Below are 15,946 nucleotides of genomic sequence, written 5' to 3' on the forward strand. Positions count from 1 at the left end.
TATTTCAGAAATAGGTCTCTCTGTCCTAATATGTGCCTCTAAAAATTATTTTTCATAAATATTTTTATTTAGACAAATCTGTGTTCAGACTACTCAAAGGATATACTTAGGCTGCCATAACATCACAAAACATATAGATGTCAGCTCTTCTAATACACCTAAGGACATTTTATAACACATAAAATGTTTTATCTGTTAAAAGATTTTTAGAGTATAGAGGAATCCATTGTTGTTTTTTGTAAAAATGATTATTAGAGAAAATATTCACTGAATGATATTGTAATTATTTGTTCCTTCTGCTGATATTCATTTAGAGTATGCATTTGCTGAATAAACACTTTAGTGGCTCCTATATATGCCAGGCATTATGCTAAATGCTCAAAGGTGAATAGGTGAGGTCTTTGCTCTATTCAAGCACATCAATAAAGTGTCTTTCAGTGCACACAGCCAACAAGATCTGTGTGCTTCAGGCCATTCTGGATGCTTGTGAAGGAGGCTGCACAGCTTTGAAAGTCAGAATGGTGACAGTGCTTCTGACATTCTTCCATCACTAAAATTCTATGATTTTCTCATTCTTATTATTTTATTTATTTCCAAAGCCATTTAGTTCTTTGGGGCTCTTACTCTTCTCTGAAGGGTGAGACTCATGACAACATAAAATCTCTCTGGAAGATTCCACATTGGCTCTGTGGATAAAGTTCATATACTATTTTCGGTTTCTGGAGAGAATTACTTCTGACATCAAGCTTCAAATGCTTACCTATTTTTCAATATGATAAATCGGTCTGATATTATTTACTTTCTGCTTCTAATATAGCACCTATTACACCGAAGGATAAGGAAAAATCTCTGACTGGAACAAAAAGAAGAAAATCTAACTTAAATATCAACTCTCCTTGTTGTTGTTGTTGTTGTTGTTGTTTTGGTACGCGGGCCTCTCACTGTTGTGGCCTCTCCCGTTGCAGACGGAGCACAGGCTCCGGACGCGCGCAGGCCCAGCAGCCATGGCTCACGGGCCCAGCCGCTCCACGGCATGTGGGATATTCCCAGACTGGGGCACGAACCCATGTCCCCTGCATCAGCAGGCAGACTCTCAACCACTGCGCCACCAGGGAAGCCCAACTCTCTTTTTAATCAATTTACAAATCACATTTGTATTTTCATTTTCATGGCTGGAACTTGTTTCTTCATCTATAAAATAGAGGGCTTCACAAAAGAAAACTCTAATAACAATTTTTGCTTTTCTAAAGAATGATTTTTATTTTCAGTAAGGGGATAAATGAAAGGAAAACTACATAGCAATATGGTTGTAAAATATTTTGTAACTGAGTATCTTATAATTTTAAGAAGGCCCTATTCTTTTGCAAATTGAGATGATAATCTCAAAAAATAATTCTAGTTTTGAGAAGAACCTGTTCTTTCATGATCTTAGAATTAAATAAATTTTCTTAAGAACAGTTATGTAGTTACATGCTAACATAGTTCTCACACTTAGAATAATTATAATAAAAAATGAAAAATTTTGTGTAAAAATGGTATACCCCATTCTAAATACATTAAAACATGATGTATTTCAGTATTATGGATTAAAATGGTAGAAAATTCCAAATGATTTTTTAAAAACTTAAAAATGTTTTATAAATATTTATATAATCACAAAACAAAATTATGTTTTTAGAAGAAATAAATCTCCAAAAGTTGAAATAAAACAAATGCACTTTATATCTAGTTGGTGGCATACCAGTACAGAGGATCTATTCCAAGTGATTTAAGAGAACATGGTAATTTGACTGCATATCCTCAGTGGATTATAGCATAAAGACAGAAAAAACTTAAAAAAAAAAAAAACTGGAGAAAACCTTCAAGATGGCAGAGGAGTGAGACGTGGAGATCGCCTTACTCCCCACAAATATATCAGAAATACATCTACATGTGGAACAACTCCTACAAACACCTACTGAATGCAGGAAGAAGACCTCAGACCTCCCAAAAGGCAAGAAACTCCCCACATACCTGGGTAGGGCAAAAGAAAAAAGAAAAAACAGACAAAAGAATAGGGATGGGACCTGCACCAGTGTGAGGGAGCTATGAAGGAGGAAAGCTTTCCACACACTAGGAAGCCCCTTCGCAGGTGGAGAAGGAGTGGGCAGGGTGGGAAGCTTCAGGGCCATGGAGGAGAGCACAGTAACAGGGATGCAGAGGGCAAAATGGAGAGATTCCCGCACAGAGGATCAGTGCCGACCAGCACTCAGCAGCCCGAGAGGTTTGTCTGCTCACCCACGGTGCGGGCAGGGGCTGGGAGCTGAGGCTCAGGCTTCGGTCGGATCCCAGGGAGAGGACTGGGGTTGGCACTTGAACACAGCCTGAAGGGGGCTAGTGTGCCATGGCTAGCCGGGAGGGAGCCCGGGAAGAAGTTTGGACCTGCCTAAGAGGCAAGAGACCATTGTTTCGGGGTACACAATGAGAGGGGATTCAGAGCACTGCCTAAATGAGCTCCAGAGACAGGCGTGAGCTCTGGCTATCAATGCAGACACCAGAGACGGGCAAGAGACACTAAGGCTGCTGCTGCCGCCACCAAGAAGCCTGTGTGCAAGCACAGGTCACTCCACACCTCCTCTCCCGGGAGCATGTGCAGCCCGCCACTGCCAGGGTCCCATGATCCAGGGACTACATCCCAAGGAGAACACACGGGGCACCTCAGGCTGTTGCAATGTCATGCCAGCCTCCCCCGCCACAGGCTTACCCGGCATTCCGTACCCCTCCCTCCCACCAGTCTGAGTGAGCCAGAGCCCCCAATCAGCTGCTCCTTTAACCCCATCCTGTCTGAGCGAAGAACAGACGTCCTCAGGTGACCTACATGCAGAGGCAGGGCCAAATCCAAAGCTGAACCCCAGGAGCTGTGCTAACAAAGAAGAGAAAGGGAAATCTCTTCCAGCAGCCTCAGGAACAGTGGATTAAATCTCCACAATCAACTTTATGTACCATGCATCTGTGAATACCTGAAAAGACAATGAACTACCCCAAAATTGAGGTGGTGGACTTTGGGAGCAGCAATATATATATATATATATATACACACACACACACACACATATATTTCCCTTTTCTCTTTTTCCGTGTGGCTGACAGGGTCTTGGTGTTCTGGCCAGGCATCAGGCCTGTGCCTCTGAGGTGGGAGAACCAAGTTCAGGACATTGGTCCACCAGACACCTCCCAGCTCCATGTAATATTAAATGGCAAAAGCTCTCCCAGGGATCTCCATCTCAACGCTAAGACCCAGTTCCACTCAACAACCAGTAAGCTAAGTGCTGGACACCCTATGCCAAACAACTACCAAGATAGGAACACAACCCCACCCATTAGCAGAGAGGCTGTGTAAAATCATAATAAGGTCACTGACACCCCAAAAAACACCACCAGACGCGGACCTGCACACCAGAAAAACAAGGTCCAGCCTCATGCACCAGAACACAGGCACGAGTCCCCTCCACCAAGAAGCCTACACAACCCACTGAACCAACCTTAGCCACTGGGGGCAGACACCAAAAACAACGGGAAGATGAAACTGCAGCCTGCGAAAAGCAGACCCCAAACACAGTAAGTTAAAGAAAATGAGAAGACATAGAAACACACAGGAGATGAAGAAGCAAGATAAAAACACACCAGACCTAACAAATGAAGAGGAAATAGGCAGTCTACCTGAAAAAGAATTCAGAGTAATGAGAATAAACATGATTCAAAATCTTGGAAATAGAATGGAGAAACTACAAGAAACGTTTAACAAGGACCTAGAAGAACTAAAGAGCAAAGAAACAATGATGAACAACACAATAAATGAAATTAAAAATTCTCTAGAAGGAATCAATAGCAGAATAACTAAGGCAGAAGAATGGAAAAATGACCTGGAACATAAAATATTGGACATAACTACTGCAGAGCAGGATAAAGAGAAAAGAATGAGGACAGTCTCAGAGATGTCTGGGACAATATTAAACACACCACCATTCGAATTATAGGGGTCCCAGAAGAAGAAGAGAAAAAGAAAGGGTCGGAGAAAATATTTGAAGAGATTATAGTTGAAAACTTCCCTAATACGGGAAAGGAAATAGTTAATCAAGTCCAGGAAGAACAGAGAGTCCCATAAGGATAAATCAGAGGAGAAATACAACAAAACACATATTAATCAAATATTCAAATACTGAATACAAAGAAAAAATATTAAAAGCAGCAAGAGGAAAACAACAAATAGCATACAAGGGAATCCCCATAAGGTTAACAGCTGATCTTTAAGCAGAAACTCTGCAAGCCAGAAGGGACTGGCAGCACATTTTAAAGTGATGAAAGGGAAGAACCTACAATCAAGATTACTCTACACAGCAAGGATATCATTCAGATTCAATGCAGAAATTAAAACATTTACAGACAAGCAGAATCTAAGAGAATTCAGCACCACCAAACCAGCTTTACAACTGCTAAAGGAACTTCTCTAGGAAGGAAATGCAAGAGAAGGAAAAGACATACAATAAGAAACCCGAAACAATTAAGAAAATGGTAATAGGAACATACATATCGATAATTACCTTAAATGTAAATGGATTAAATGCTCCAACCAAAAGACACAGACTGGCTGAATGGATACAAAAACAAGACCAATATATGTGGTGTCTACAAGAGACCCACTTCAGACCTAGGGACACATACAGACTGAAAGTGAGGGGATGGAAAAAGATATTCCATGCAAATGGAAATCAAAAGAAAGCTGGAGTAGCGATTCTCATATCCGACAAAATAGACTTTAAAATAAAGACTATTACAAGAGACAAAGAAGGACACTACATAACGATCAAGGGATGAGTCCAAGAAGAAGATATAACAATTGTAAATATTCATGCACTCAACATAGTGGCACCTCAATACATAAGGTAAATGCTAACAGGCATAAAAGGGGACATTGAGAGTAATACAATCATAGTAGGGGACTTTAACACCCCACTTCCACCAATGGACAGATCATCCAAAATGAAAATAAATAAGGAAACACAAGATTTAAATGACACATTAAACAAGATAGACTTAATTGATATTTATAGGACATTCCAACCAAAAACAATACAATACACTTTCTTCTCAAGTGCTCAAGGAACATTCTCCAGGATATATCATATCTTGGGTCACAAATCAAGCCTTGGTAAATTTAAGAAAATTGAAATCATATCAAGTATCTTTTCCAACCACAACACTATGAGACTGGATATCAATTACAGGAAAAAATCTGTAAAAAATACAAACACATGGAGGCTAAACAATACACTACTTAATAACCAAGAGATCACTGAAGGAATCAAAGAGGAAATCAAAAAACACCTAGAAACAAATGACAATGAAAACACAACAACCCAAAACCTATGGGATGCAGCAAAAGCAGTTCTAAGAGGGAAGTTTATAGCAATACAATCCTACCTGAAGAAACAAGAATCATCTCAAATAACAATCTAACCTTACACCTAAAGCAATTAGAGAAAGAAGAACAAAAATATCCCAAAGTTAGCAGAAGGAAAGAAATCATAAAGATCAGATGAGAAACAAATGAAAAAGAAATGAAGGAAACAATAGCAAACATCAATAAAACTAAAAGCTGGTGCTTTAAGAATATAAACAAGATTGATAAACCTTTAGCCGGATTCATCATGAAAATATAGGAGAAAACTCAAATCAACAGCATTAGAAAAGAAAAAGGAGGTGTAACAATTGACACTGCAGAAATACAAAGGATTATGAGAGATTACTACAAGTAACTATATGCCAATAACAAGGACAACCTGGAAGATATGGACAAATTCTTAGAAAAGCACAACCTTCTGAGAGTGAACCAGGAAGAAACAGAAAATATGAACAGACCAATCACAAGCACTGCAATTGAGACTGTGATTAAAAATCTTCCAACAAACAAAGCCCAGGAACAGATGGCTTCAGAGGTAAATTTTATCAAATATTTACAGAAGAACTAACACCTATCCTTCTCACGCTCTTCCAAAATACAGTAGAGGGAGGAACACTCCCAAACTCATTCTATGAGGCCACCATCACCCTGATAACAAAACCAGACAAAGATGTCACAAAAAAAGAAAACTACAGGCCAATATCACTGATGAACATAGATGCAAAAATCCTCAACAAACTATTAGCAAAGAGAATCCAACAGCACATTAAAATGATCATACACCATGATCAAGTGGGGTTTATCCCAGGAATGCAAGGGTTTTCAATATACGCAAATCAATCAATGTGATACACCATATTAACAAATTGAAGGAGAAAAAGCATACGATAATCTCAATAGATGCAGAAAAGGCTTTTGACAAAATTCAACACTCATTTATGATTAAAAACCCTTCAGAAAGTAGGCATAGAGGGAACCTACCTCAACATAATAAAGGCCATATATGACAAAGCCACAGCCAATATCATTCTCAATGTTGAAAACCTGAAACCACTTCCATTAAAATCAGGAACAAGAGAAGGTTGCCCCCTCTCACCACTATTATTCAACATAATTTTGGAAGTTTTAGCCACAGAAATCAGAGAAGAAAAATAAATAAAAGGAATCCAAATTGGAAAAGAAGAAATAAAGCTGTCACTGTTTGCAGATGACATGATACTATACATAGAGAATCCTAAAGACTCTACCAGAAAACTACTAGAGTTAATCAATGAATTTGGTAAAGTAGCAGGATACAAAATTAATGCACAGAAATCTCTTGCATTCCTATACACCAAAGATGAAAAATGTGAAAGAGAAATTAAGGAAAATCTCCCATTTACCACTGCAACAAAAAGAATAAAATACCTAGGATAAACCTACCTAAGGAGACAAAAGACCTGTATGCAGAAAACTTATAAGACACTGATGAAAGAAATTAAAGATGATACAAACAGATGGAGAGATATACCATGTTCTTGGATTGGAAGAAAAAACAGTGTGAAAATGACTATACTACCCAAAGCAATCTACAGATTCAGTGCAATCCCTATCAAACTACCCATGGCATTTTTCACAGAACTAGAACAAAAAATTTCACAATTTGTATGGAAATACAAAAGACCCCAAATAGCCAAAGCAATCTTGAGAAAGAAAAATGGAGCTGGAGGAATCAGGTCCCCGGACTTCAGACTATACTATAAATCTACAGTAATCAAGAAAGTATGGAACTGGCACAAAAACAGAAATACAGGTCAATGGAACAGGATAGAAAGCCCAAAGATAAACCTACACACATATGGTCACCTTAGTTTTGATAAAAGAGGCAGGAATATACAATGGCAGAAAGATAGCCTCTTCAATAAGTGGTTCTGGGAAAACTGGACAGGTACATGTAAAAGTATGAAATTAGAACACTCCCTAACACCATACACAAAAATAAACTCAAAATAGATTAAAGACCTAACTGTAAGGCCAGACACTATAAAACTCTTAGAGGAAAACATAGGCAGAACACTTTATGACATACATCACAGCAAGACCCTTTTTGACCTACCTCCTACAGAAATGGAAATAAAAACAAAAATAAACAAATGGGACCTAATGAAATTTAAAAGCTTTTGCACAGCAAAGGAAACCATAAGCAAGATGAAAAGACAACCCTCAGAATAGGAGAAAATATTTGCCAACGAAGCAACTGACAAGGACTAATCTCCAAAATTTACAAGCAGCTCATGCAGCTCAATATGAAAAAAAAAAAACCCAGTCCAAAAATGGGCAGAAGATCTAAATAGGTATTTCTGCAAAGAAGATATATAGACAACCAAGAAACACATGAAAGAACACTCAACATCACTAATCATTAGAGAAATGCAAATCAAAACTACAATGAGGTATCACCTCACACCAGTCAGCATGGCCATCATCAAAAAATCTACAAACAATAAATGCTGGAGATGGTGTGGAGAAAAGGGAACCCTCCTGCACTGTTGGTCGGAATGTAAATTGATACAGCCACTATGGAGAACAGTATGGAGATTCCTTAAAAAACTAAAACTAGAACTACCATACGACCCAGCAATCCCACTCCTGGACATATACACTGAGCAAACCGTAATTCAAAAAGAGTCATGTGCCACAATGTTCACTGCAGCTCTATTTACAATAGCCAGGACACAGAAGCAACCAAAGTGTCCATCGACAGATGAATGGAGAAAGAAGATGTGGCACATATATACAATGGAATATTACTCAGCCATAAAAAGAAACGAAACTGAGTTATTAGTGGTGAGGTGGATGGACCTAGAGTCTGTCATACGGAGTGAAGTATGTCAGAAAGAAAAAACAAATACCGTATGGTAACACATATATATGGAATCTAAAAAAAAAAAGTTATGAAGAACCTAGGGGACAGGAATGATATGCAGATGTAGAGAATGGACTTGATGACATGGGAGCGGGAAGGTAAGCTGGGATGAAGTGAGACAGTGTCATGGACTTAAATATACTACCAAATGTAAAATAGATAGCTAGTGGGAAACAGCCACATAGCACAGGAAGATCAGCTCAGTGCTTTGTGACCACCTAGAGGGGTGGGATAGTGAGGGTGGAGGGAGATGCAAGAGGGAGGAGCTATGGGGATATATGTATATGCATAGCTGATTGGCTCTGTTATAAAGCAGAAACTAACAAACCATTGTAAAGCAATTACATTCCAATAAAGATGTTTAAAAAAAAAACTGTAGTAATCAAATTGTTGATGGTGATGTCATTAATGGTATTGTTATTTGAGGCTCTTGCCTGTAATTTAGCATAAAACAAATGAATAATTATACAATATTCTAATTCTTTCCTGGTGAAGAGTCTCTTACTGATGTTAATAGCAATAATCACAATAGATGCAACACATCATATATTATTAAATCCTTGAGTTAGTAAGTAAAATATTATTTTGAAAGTTCTATTCGGTTCCCTTTGGAAGATGCTAGGGAAAAAATACATTATCTTGCAAACTGCTAACTAAGAGAAAAAGTTAACCTTATCCTGCTTTCCTATACACATTCTACCTTTGGGGAAGAGGAAAGTTCCTCTTTACAGAAATATCTCAGCTGGTAAGGTGAGGATTAATGTTAGATTTAGAACATCACAAGTTTACAATTCCTATTAAATAAATGAATCTAGTCATTGAGCATGAACAGCTGTTAATATTACACAAATAGAGACAACAAGACTTTATGTGTCTTCGGATGGAAGAACATTACGTTACATGTATTCTTGCCAAAAAATTGAACTCAAATCAGATCAAAGCTGTAGATCCAATTTACAGGAAATAGAGATGTCAGAAAAATAAGTTAAACTAGATTGTATGAAACTACACAGCATAAATGACCCACTTTCTAGTTTCTTTAAAAAAAAAACTTGTATTTATATAAAACAAATATGTAATGTATTTGTTATATATATATATATACACACACACACACTTTAAACATGTATATGTTTTAAATATTATATGCTTTTATATATATAAATTGGATATTTTAAAGAACAATTGGATATTTGATGATATTGCAATATGGCAAATAATTAAAGGAAAATTGAATATTTGATGATATTAAGGAATACAAAAACAGTTGTGGATGAAATAATTTCCTATCTGGAACTGTTCAAAATAATATGATGGTGGAGTATAGACAAAACAATATTGTTGTGATTGGATGATGAGTGTACAGAGATCCACCTATTATTTTCTTATTTTTGTATGTTTGAATCATGTGACACTTTGTGTTTTAAAATATTCAAATGTGTTTTTATATAGATCCAGCACATTTTAAAATTTTATTCCTAGATGTTTTAATTACATAACACTATAATAAAGCTTTTTCCTTTATTATATTTTCAAACTATTTCTTCAGTTTAAAAAGATGAAGAATAGTGGTTTTAATAATAATCTTATAGTACCGACACATTTTAATTTCTCAGCATGCATAAAAATGCTCTAATTAACTCTCTGGGGTTTTCCAGGTCAACAAACATGTCATGTACAAACCATATTTTGTCTTATTTTTCAATTGTATGCTTCTTCTTTCTTCTACCTAATTGTGTTGTTTGGATTCACTTGAGCAATGGTAAATAACAGTTGTGATAAAGGTGATTCTGTCTTATTTTTAACTTTGGTGAGAATGCTTCTATTTATTCCCTCACCTCTGCCCCACCATAAAGCATGATGCTTGGTGTGTGTGTGTGCATGCACGTGCACACACATTGGATTCCTACTTTATTGTGTGTTTTAATTAAGAATAGATGTCAAATTTTAATAAACAGCTTTCCAAAATCTATGGAAATAATAAAATCAGTCATTAACTGAATAGCCAATATGCTCACATGGCTTGTCTCTTTTCATTGAATAACATTCTTCCATTTCTTTCTTCAACTTCACAAACATATGGATCTAGGTCACAGATCTTAATACTCACAACAAAATTCTTTTTTCCTCTTCCTCCTCCTCTACCTTCTCCTCCTTCCTCTTCTTTTTAAATCAGGATTTTGGTTTGATAATGTTGAAGAATTTAGATTTTAAAATCTAGTTATAAATGCCCCAACAATGACTCATAAATCCAGCTTCTCATTTCCGTTTATTCTACCTTAGTTTGGCACTCATTCATTCTGCTTTGGATATCTTCAATGTACTACTAGCTGGTATTCCTACCATTAGACCTGCTTGCTCCTCCTATGCCCTATCCACACTGCTACCAAATCCCAAAGTGTGCAGAAAACAATGTGGCTTGCTATCTCCCTGCTTCAGAACCCATGCTAGTTCCTTAAGAACTGCAGAAAAAATATAAAGTCTCTCATAATTTATTCATAATCAACCCTTCTTTGGGTTCTTGATCTTATTCCACTCCTCTCTCCTCATTCTCCATGAGACTTAAGCTTTGGCCACACCAAATATCTCACCATTTTTTCGACAGTTCAAGTCCCTTGTGTTCCTAACCTTAGCACATGCTTCTTTCTACCCAGAACTTCTTTTTTCCTTTTTTTTTTTTTTTTTGGTAAATTTTCCTTGCTACCAGAGCAGACTTAATCTTTGTTCTAAGCTCCCAAAACATGATTTCCAAATCTGTGCAGTATCAATCGCCATGTTACTTTGTTCATATTCATATGCCTCTCATACCAGAGTAGGAATTATCTAAAACTTGAATGTGATTCTTATGCTCCTTTTTATCCCCCAAACATTGCAGTCTGTCAAACAGTCTATAAAAATATCATGATTAAATAGTTAACTGTCACATTAAAGACACTAAGTAAATACTTGTTGATTGAATGCACAAATGGCACCTGCAGGTTTATGTACCTTAAATATTTCCTGTAATAGCAGATCTCTTAGCTTGATTATCCTTTATAAGCCCAGAGTGTAGCACAGTGCTTAGTTTGTAAACATACCTTGAATGAATGAACCAATAAATTATTTATGATGTTCTTCTAACCCTTAGATTTAGTGGGAGTTTAGGCTGACTATAATTTAATGTCTCCCTATCATATAACTTAGATCATTTGTTCCAAAACTTTTGCATACTCCTTGAGTCCCTCATCCTGCAGTTTCCCTCCACAGCTTTAACTGCCATCCTAGTTGAGAAGATCCAGATTTTCTGGCTCAAACTCTGATCTTCCTTGTTCTTTAGACCTCATCACTGACAAAGATTTCTTTGTTTTGTTGTTGTTGTTTTTGTTTTCGTTTCTTCTTCTTTGAAAGAAGGTCTGTTTGTCAGTGTTGTGAAAAATACATCTTTTACTTTATGATTTAAGCACTTATTTTTATACTCTCCCAAAATTTCCACCATCAATAATATTCTCCTCACACATATAATCTCTTAAACACTTCTAACTTATACTACTGTACTCTTAAATATCTCTAGTTCTCTGCCTCCACAAAAGTCAAATAATTTCTTCCCTCAAGTCAAGGACTTCACAAAGAAGAAGTAGCCCCTGAGACTTTGGATAGAAGCATTTGAGTGAATATGCCTCATATCCTTGAACCCCATATTAGCTAGACCCTTGTGGGTAAAAGAAGCATCTTTCTCCCCTTGCTAGAGTTGTCTAACCTTCTGAAAGAAGGACTTTACCTCAGGTAGCTGCCTTACAACATGATGTTCACCTTCCCCAAGATCCTCCCCTGCCTTTCCCCTTTACCTCCAGTCTAATAACTACAGCCGCTGCTTAGCATTTCTTGAGAGGGAAAATTTGGTCTCTGCTTTACCTACCAAAAGAACCACAGGACTTGACTAAAATATACCAACAGGAACTAGCAGAACACACAGGCATGTGGAGTTGACTATGCTTGACCAGGATGGGGTGTGGACTATAAGGCTGGATAGGGGAGAACCTACTGACATGGGAACACTCTCTTATGATTCAAGACTTAGCATCCTAGTACAGACACTTGGAACCTCTCATGATATACTCCTGATATAGACTTGTTAAAACTTGGAAATGACAATGACCCTAATAAATAATGTGATAATTCTGGACTGCCTTTGCAAAGTATTTAAAAAGGATCAAAAGACTCAGGGATTAAGCATGGCCGAAGAAATTTACACAGTATGGAGAACTACCACTTGACTCTATTCCTTGTGAGGGGCAGAGGAAACTCCCTTCATTAAAGCCTTGAGGAATTCCTTGGTGAGGGAGGTCACTGGTATCTTTGGAAATCTCAGTAGAAATCATCTAAAGGTCAAGTTTGACAATTACATGTGCTACCATGGAACTGAATATGCTAGTGTTGATAAGGATGACAAGATTATAGAATAGCAGAACCAAAGTGGATATAATTACCATACTAGGTACCAGATAACCAGGATGTATTGACCATGGGGTCACTGACAATGGCTAATAGGCCATAGTGTTCTTAGGACAAGAGAAACGGACAGCAACTTATGCATACTTTAGCTTACGTAACCAGAAAAAACAAATCAAGGTGTGGGGAGCAAAACATTGTTGTCAGCTGCTTGTGAAAACCAGTTCCCTTCTCAAACTTCATAAAAGAAAGATATTGATTCTTCTTTAGTTATAGCCCTATCCATGGACAAGTTATTGCTATAGCCAGTTAAAACCCATCCCAATTGATCAGTGCCTTATGCCTCAGTACTTATGCCTCTGAAGTCAGCCAATCAGTAGCAGCCCATGATTCTTAAAGCCAGACAGTCAACAAGGGCTGCTCCAATAGTTGTGCTTCCTTGGCTGAAAAATAACCATTCCCTAAATGCTTCCTTGGCTGAATGTTAGCTGATCCCTGAATTCTATGCTTCTCAAAATCCTATAGAGAATCACTGCTTGCAGACATACTGCTTTCCAGGACCAGCTATCCCTTGTTTAGTAAGCAATACATTCGGCTTTTATGTTTATTTGTTTCAGAATATTTGAGGGCGGTTGAGGGAGGGACTTTCTTTCACATACTACAATGGAAAAGTTTGATCCCTCACCCTGTTTCCTGATCTGAGTTGGCTGTCATACACAGAACTCGTCAGTTAAGGGGAGGCCAGATCTCCTTGAGGTAGGACCTTGTAATGCCATCACAACTTTATATGATGAACACTCCCCCAGTACTTCCCCCAATGAAATCTGTAGCCATTTACCAGAGTAGGTATACACTAAAATAAGGAAGATGTCCAGACCTGAGAGATCACTTGGCCCCCAGTAAGACTGGAGTTTATGAAAACCACTGTAAATGAAATGCTGGTCCAGGTTTCTTTTATATGAGGCCCAGTAAGTTCATGGATTCAGTATATACCCATTTCCTCAAAATGTCTTCTCTGACTTGGAGTAAGAATCATTAATGTAGGAAGGGCTGTGTAAAATGCTGTCTCGAGCTAACATAGTAAATCACAATCACTATTCTATCTTGGGTAAATTTCACAGGTTAGCATCCCCTCAAATAATTGAAGTATGAAAGGGTTAAGGTTCCCAACATCTGCCATGTTTCCCTGTGTGGCAAAAAACAGATAGATCATAGAAGGGTAGAACAAAAATTTAATAAGTGGTAGCCCCAATAACAGTTGCTCTGTGAGATGTGGTATCTCTACTGGAGCAGATCAATATAGCTCAGGAACTCTGTGCATAGCTACTATGGCAAGTGCGTTCTTTCCTACCTTGATAAGTAAAAAGGAGTAAAGGAGTTTGTTTTCATAAGGAGGTTACAGCTCACTACCATGTTCCAGGGACATAACTTTCCTGCCCTCCGGAAACACATGATCTGATCTGCAAGGACCTCAATTGTCCTGACGGTCTGTAGACTATCACGTTTGTCCACTCTACCAACGATATCATGTTAATTGGATCTGGGAGCAGTGAGTAACGATACTCTGGCTGTCCTAGAAAGACACATTGCATGCCAGACATTTGGAGATAGACCCTACAAATGTTCAGAGCCTGCCATATCAGTGAAGTTTTAAGGGTCCAATGATCTAGGGATGTCATCTCTATGAAAGGGACATGTTATTATACCCTATATCTCCTATCATGAGCACAGCTCTAGGTATACCCCTTGTGATTTAAGAGATAGTGTATACTATGTTTGGGACTAGTGCTCTGACCCTTTTACTGTGTGACTCGGAAGGTTTCCAGATTTAGGTGAGACCTAGAGCAAGAGAGGGCTCAGCATCAGGCTGCAGTGCAAACTGTCCTACCACTCAGGCCATATAACCCAGTAGGTCCAACTGACCTAGAGGTTCTTATTGTAGAAGAAGATGCAGTGTTGGGAAAAGTGGACAGCTACATGTAAACAAATGAAAATAGAACACCCCCTAAAAGCATACACAAAAGTAAACTCAAAATGGATTAAAGGCCTAAATGTAAGGCCAGACACTATAAAGGTCTTAGAGGAAAATACAGGCAGAACACTCTTTGACATAAATCCCAGCAAGATCTTTTTTGATCCACCTCCTACAGTCATGAAAATAGAAACAAAAATAGAAAATAGAAACAAAATAAACAAATGGGACGTAATTAAGCTTAAAAGTTTTTCCACAGCAAAGGAAACCATAAATAAAAAGACAACTGGGCTTCCCTGGTGGCGCAGTGGTTGTGAGTCCGCCTGCTGATGCAGGGGACACAGGTTCGTGCCCCGGTCCGGGAAGATCCCACATGCCACGGAGCAGCTGGGCCCGTGAGCCATGGCCACTGAGCCTGCGTGTCCAGAGCCTGTGCTCCGCAACAGGAGAGGCCACAAGAGTGAGAGGCCCGCGTACCGCAAAAAAAAAAAAAAAAAAAAGACAACCCTCAGAATGGGACAAAATATTTGCAAATGAAGCAGCTGACGGAATTCATCTCCAAAATATACAAAGAGCTCATGCAGCTCAATATCATAAAAACAGACAATCCAATCAAAAAAGGGGTGGAAGGGGGCTTCCCTGGTGGCGCAGCGGTTGAGAGTCCGCCTGCAGATGCAGGGGACACGGGTTCATGCCCCGGTCCGGGAAGATCCCACATGCCGCGGAGCGGCTGGGCCCGTGAGCCTGTGTGTCCAGAGCCTGTGCTCCGCGACAGGAGAGGCCACAACAGCGAGAGGCCCGCGTACTGCAAAAAAAAAAAAAAAGGGGGTGGAAGATCTAAATAGACATTTCTCCAAAGAAGACATACAGATGGACAAAAAGCACATGAAAAGATGCTCAACATCAATAATTATTAGAGAAATGCAAATCAAAACTATAACAAGGTATCACTTCACACTGGTCAGAATGACCATCATCAAAAAATCTACAAACAGGAAATGCTGGAGAGGGTGTGGAGAAAAGGGAACCCTCCTACACTGTTAGTGGAAATGTAAATTGGTAGAGCCAGTATGGAGAACAGTATGGAGGTTCCTTAAAAAACTAAAAACAGAGTTACCATATGATCCAGCACTCCCACTCCTGGGTATATTTCTGGAGAAAACCATAATTGGAAAAGATACATGCACCCCAGTGTTCATTG

This window comes from Orcinus orca, chromosome 5 (assembly GCF_937001465.1).
Source record: "Orcinus orca chromosome 5, mOrcOrc1.1, whole genome shotgun sequence".
In the NCBI taxonomy this organism is placed as follows: domain Eukaryota; kingdom Metazoa; phylum Chordata; class Mammalia; order Artiodactyla; family Delphinidae; genus Orcinus; species Orcinus orca.